General features: G+C 34.2%; 1 pseudogene; it reads right to left on the bottom strand.

Annotated features, from left to right (window-relative positions):
• Nucleotides 1–2,649: 2,649 nt before the first annotated feature.
• On the bottom strand, nt 2,650–3,261 carry LOC101698785 (Golgi apparatus membrane protein TVP23 homolog B-like; annotated as a pseudogene).
• Between the last annotated feature and the right edge of the window lie 2,657 nt (nt 3,262–5,918).

Genomic DNA, 5,918 nt, shown 5'->3' with positions numbered 1-5,918 from the left:
GTTTAAATAACTCTCCTGTTAAAAATCTTAATAAAGGGCCGGGGATTTAGCGGAGTGGTTTCGCCACCTGCTGTGCAAGCGCAAGGACCCGAGTTCGATCCCCGGTACCAAAAAAAAAAAAAAAATCTTAGTAAAGCTAAGAGATATGATCAAACAATACAGTGACTGCTTAAATAGAAATTGAAAAAAATTATTACAGTAAAAGACTTATTGTCATTAATTCCTTTAAAAATATCCCCCCTCGCTTCAAACACACTTATTCCATCATTCTTGGTAGTTCCTGAAGCAGTTCTGGAAGTGCTCTTTTGCGAGTATTTTTTGTGACTGCCAGGATGTGCTAAATCAATTTAAAATATTTATAGCAATTTCTGTCAAAAAAAATTATTACAGTGTGTCCTCATCCACCTTATTCACTAGATCAGGCACAGTGCAATTCTGGATCTTCCCCCAAATCAAAATGATCATAAAAGGTAAAGATTTTGAATAAAGTCAGGGCACTGAGGTAGCAACGATACTGCATCTAATGATTCTCATGAAAGAGGACTCCCAGACTGCTTCAGAAAATGGCAAGAACAATGAGATAAGTGTGTTCCAACCAAGGGGGAATATTTTGAGGAAGATTAATGGAATGCATTTTTTACTGCAATAATTTTTAAAACTTAAACATTCACCGTATTGTTTGATCCCACCTCATGCATTGAATTTTTGAAGTACTCACGTGAAAGATGATGAGTATGGAAAGCTCCATTTTTATTTAATTTGAATACAATATAGAAAACAAGGTGGTACATTAGATCAGAGATTCCCACATGTTGATGTGCTAGGAATTATATTTGGCTTTGAGGCATATTTACATCTCTCTCCTTTCTCTGTGTGTGTTATATATAGTACATTTTAATAATAAAAATGATACATATTCATAGTAAGAAATTGAAATAGTAGGGAAGATTGAAAACAATATGGTTTCTTTCCACAACAATGTTACAATAAAATTCTTTATCAAGTCATTACATTCCTAGAATTAGGAATGGTGGATCAAAAACTGTGGACATTCAAAATTCTGACTGATATTTCTTAAATGTTTCCAAAATTTTTGCACCAATTTGTGCCTCCACCAAGAATTTTTGTTTCCATACATACTCCTCAAGTTTGGGTATTAGTAAAGTTTTAAATTTACCAATTTTTGAGGTTAAAAATGGTACTTGCTTGTGGTTACAGTTTGCATACACAGTATTTAATTATGAGAGAAATTAAAATTTTATTAAAGTCAGAGACTATATTTCAGAGGAACTTTTATAATACTTACTTAAATAACATAATATCCTGAGATAATCTAATAAAGGTAAGGGAAACCTAACTTATTTTAGAAAAATTAAAAGTGGAAGGTATAACTTTTAAATCAGGAAAAGAAAATTTAATATGACTAGTAGAAAATAGGAAAAAGAAACCCAAAATGTAGCCATGTACATGGAAAACATGAACTCAGATGACAGAGATTATTTTGCTTTGTAAACAATAGAGCTTTATACAAAGTTATGCACTTTTCAAGTTATTGCTCCAATGAAGACACTTATTTAACAAAACATCTTTCAAATACTGTAACAATGTACAAATACATTCACAACATAACCTGCTGATTCAGACTCCAATGAAATTTACAGTACCGACAACAGAATTTACAAGAGTTTATAGATTGGTTTAGCTTAGTTACATATCAATATAGGAAAATAGGAAATACCATTAATACCATTACTTTAGGAAATACCATCAATACAAATGTATGGTTTACAATGTCCCCATTATAGCAGAAAAAATAGATTCATAAAAGAAAACATCTTTTAGGTATTTATTATGCTAAATATTCAAGAGTATTCTCATGGCATAAGAATAATATCCTTTTAATGGTAAAAGATAAGATTTATTAGTCCATGGACCACTGAATGGCTTCCAGCAATTTCCAAAGTAAAATCTCACTATCCTTTCCCTAAAATAAATAAAACTGCAGCAATCACTAGGTACATCTTACACATAAACTGTGAAGATTGTTTATATATTATTGGCCTCAAAATGAAAATAAAAACACAATTTTAGAAACTAGTTAACACTATTGGCCTGAATTTAGTTTTTACCTGCTTGCATATATTTCTAAGATAAGAAATTTCACTGTAAAGTACATATTAAAAATGAACAATTATTTCTAGCTTTTCTAACTCATATATAAGAAAAAATGCTCACTTTTACATAGAATCAAAACTTCTGAAAATAATCTTCAGAAATAATATGTAAACACACAGAACTATGAAACAGACTAAGGACATATTCTAATGCTCTATGGATCAAAATGTAAAGATCTGTTATACATGTAAATGAACACATTAATTTGGGATATAGTGTTATTACATGGCTGTGCATACACATGTATACCATAAAACAAATTCTGACAACGTTTCTGATGATACTATACTTTCTAGCCCCAACTACTAGAGAGAAAATGAAAATAATACGAAACCTATTTCCTTTTTTAAATAAAGTTTTTAAGCAGAAAAACAAACCCTTCTTTGCAAAGTGGATGCAGCTCAAAACAGTTCAGAATCAAGTATCTCTTCAATTGTTCCCCAAGATAGCAGAACACATAAGCTTTCTATCTACTCAGGAAGTCTGGTCATCTCCAGTGTTTTGGCTTAAAAACTGCTTCCCAAGATAAGAGGTAGCCATGCTGGTTACAGTCTTCATGCTGCCTACCTTACACCTGATGTAACCATACAAGTTGGCACCTTGTAGCACCATGCCCATGATAACTATCACCAACCACTTTACTCTGAAGGAGAAGAGAGCACTAAAGGCAAATATCACTCATAGCACTGGACAGGCAATAAATCCTAATCAAAATATTCTTGATTTGCCTTTTGAAACATGTTTATTCTTTTGAGAAGTTGCCTTCCTGGACACAAACACCCAGGGGCTTTTTCTATCCTCATCAATATGATTCCACTAAAGTAAGCCAACCATTAGTCTACCTGTGACATTCTTCATTGCCCAAAAGTCACATGACAAGAAGATAATGGTCAACATACCGGCAAGAAAGCTGCTGCTGAGCAATTTACAAAGAAGATAGACTATAATTGCACTGATTCAAAAAAATAAATGGAAAAATGATGCCACTGGATGTCTCATTTTGGATCTTTTTGGTCTATTAGTTGTCTTTTCTACATCAAGCAGTAAAACATCTTCAGTGTTATTGTTACTGTCCTGGAGCAACATGGCAGCCCTGCTCCAGCCCCACTTCCTAGGGTGACCAAGATTTTTATTATAGATCCTTATATGATTATTACATTGTTACATATAGCATTATCAGTAAAATATAAATGAATTAAACTAAAGATAAAAAAGAGACCTTTAGCATATCTTATTATTAAATGTTAATAATACACCCAAGAGACATTTTTTAAAAGATACAGAAAGGTTGAAACTAAAGTGATAAAAAAGGATGCACCAGTCAAATATGGGCCAGAAAAAGAGAAGATGATAGTTTTAATATTTGCATGTAATATTCTACATTTAATATAGAAATATTAGAGAAAATAGAATTTAAGATAAATTTTTGTTGGAGAAAAGATTATTTAGAAATGGGATCATTGCATAAAGAATGATAAGCTTGGAGGCTTTCTCACACTATTAAATAAAAAAGTCACAGCTCCCAGCTCAGAGGAGGCTTCTGGGTAAATGTGCCACAGCTCCCAGAGCAGAGAGGCTTCTGGGTCAATGTGCCACAGCTCCCAGCACAGAGGAAGCTTCCAGGTCAACGTGCCAAATGTCCCAATGCAGAGAAGGAGGCTTCCAGACAAACTTACTACCACTCTCAGCACAGAGGAGGTGAGCCTCACAGGTGCCAGAAGCACCACCCAGCCCCCATCAAAAAGAGAAGACACATAAACAAGCCTCAGAACCAGACTTCCAGATCACCTACAGCAACCCCAAAGGGAAACAAGATGGAACAATCTGACACTCAACTACATGAATTCCCTGAACTAACAACGAAAGAAGATCTGGAAAAAAAGAAATCAGAAATAATTTCTCACGTAACAGCAGAGATTGTACCCATAGTGCAAACATGATTAATAAATCTAGAGTGGACACAGATAAAAAAAATAGAGGACCTAAGGAATATGATGGAATCCCAACATAAGAAACAAATGGAATCCATAAAACAGATACAAACAGATTTCCAGGAGATTAAAAACTCCATTGAAAGTCTACTCAGCAGAATGAGCCAATGTGAAGACAGAATTTCAGATACACAAAATAAGATTGCAATTAGTGAGCAGGAAAAGAAAAATGGCTTTAAAATTATAAGGGACCATGAGAAATCAATCCAGCAGCTGCTAGACAATGCAAAGAAGAATAACAAGATTGATCAGAGTCAATGAAGAAACAGAAGAGAGTGCAGATGACATAAAAAACCTGCTCACAGAAGTGATGGCAGAAAATTTCCCAAGTAGAGGAAAAGAACTTGACATACAGATAAGGGAGGCATATAGGACTCCAACTAGCCTTGATCAAAAAAAATCTACACATAGGCATATAATTGTTAAGATTCCAGAAACACAATAGAAGAACAAAGTTCTATAAGCAGTTAGAGAAAAGAAACAAATCACATACAAAGGAAAGTCCATCAGAATAACAGGAAACTTCTAAACGAAAACTCTCAAGGCAAGAAGAGCCTGGAGTGATGTATTCCAAGCCCTAAAAGAAAACAACCTGCAACCCAGATTGATGTACACTGAGAAACTATCTTTCAAAATTAATGGAGAAATAAGATACTTTCATGACAAAGAGCACCTTAGGAACTTCAGGAATACCAAACCAGCACTCCAAATAATTTTAGACAAAATCCTAGGAAAAGACAATGAGGATCACAACTACAGGAAGCCAAGTAGAATGAATCCATTGGGCACAACAAGAAATTAAAAGCAAAGAGGGAGAATCCAACAAACAGAAAAGGTCATGACAATGATAAGTCAATATGTATCAGTTATAACTATCAATGTTAATGGTCTCAACTCACCAATCAAAAGAAGGCTGAAAGTTAAAGGGTTGAAAACAATACTCCATGCAATAGGAACCTGAAAAAAAAGCAGGAGTAGCTATCCTCTTTGCAGATCAAGTGGATTTCAAACCAAAACTGATTAAGAGAGACAAAGAAGGATACTACGTCCTTGTAAAGGGAACAATCCAAGAGGAAGAGATAACAATCATAAATATCTATGCATCAAGCACTAGTGCACCCAACTATACAAAACAAATACTAACAAACATGAAAAATCATATAAGAACTAATGCAATAGTAGTGGGGGACCTCAATACCCCACTGTCACAAATAGATAGATCAACTAGACAAAAAACAAGCAACAAAATTCTAGAACTCAATCAAACTCTTGAACAAATGAACTTAACAGATGTTTACAGAGTGTTCCAACCCACAAAATCAGAATACACATTCTTTCCAGCTGCACATTGAGTTCTTCTCCAAAACAGACCACATACTCACTCATAGAACATATTTAGGTAAGTGCAAAGGAATTGAAGTTATCCCTTCTATATTATCAGACCATAGTGTGATGAAATTGGAGATCAATAGCAAAAAAAATGCAAAAATTTCATAAACACATGGAAACTGAACAACACACTTCTGAATAACCAATGGGTCACAGAGGAAATTAAAGAAGAAATCACACAGTTCCTTCAATTAAATGACAATGACAATACAACATATCAGAATCTATGGGACACAATGAAAGCAGTCTTACGAGGGAAATTCATAGCAGTGAACACTCATATTAGGAAAACAGAGAGAGCCCAATCAAACAACCTGATGCTGAACCTCAAGCTTCTAAGAAAGAAGATCAGGACAAACCCAA

The sequence above is a fragment of the Heterocephalus glaber genome, unplaced genomic scaffold (assembly GCF_053883595.1).
Source record: "Heterocephalus glaber isolate CG9 unplaced genomic scaffold, H.glaber_assembly_v1.0 deba00001593, whole genome shotgun sequence".
In the NCBI taxonomy this organism is placed as follows: Eukaryota; Metazoa; Chordata; class Mammalia; order Rodentia; family Bathyergidae; genus Heterocephalus; species Heterocephalus glaber.
The sequence above is the reverse complement of the archived record's forward strand: the minus strand, read 5'-3'. Positions and strand labels throughout refer to the sequence as shown.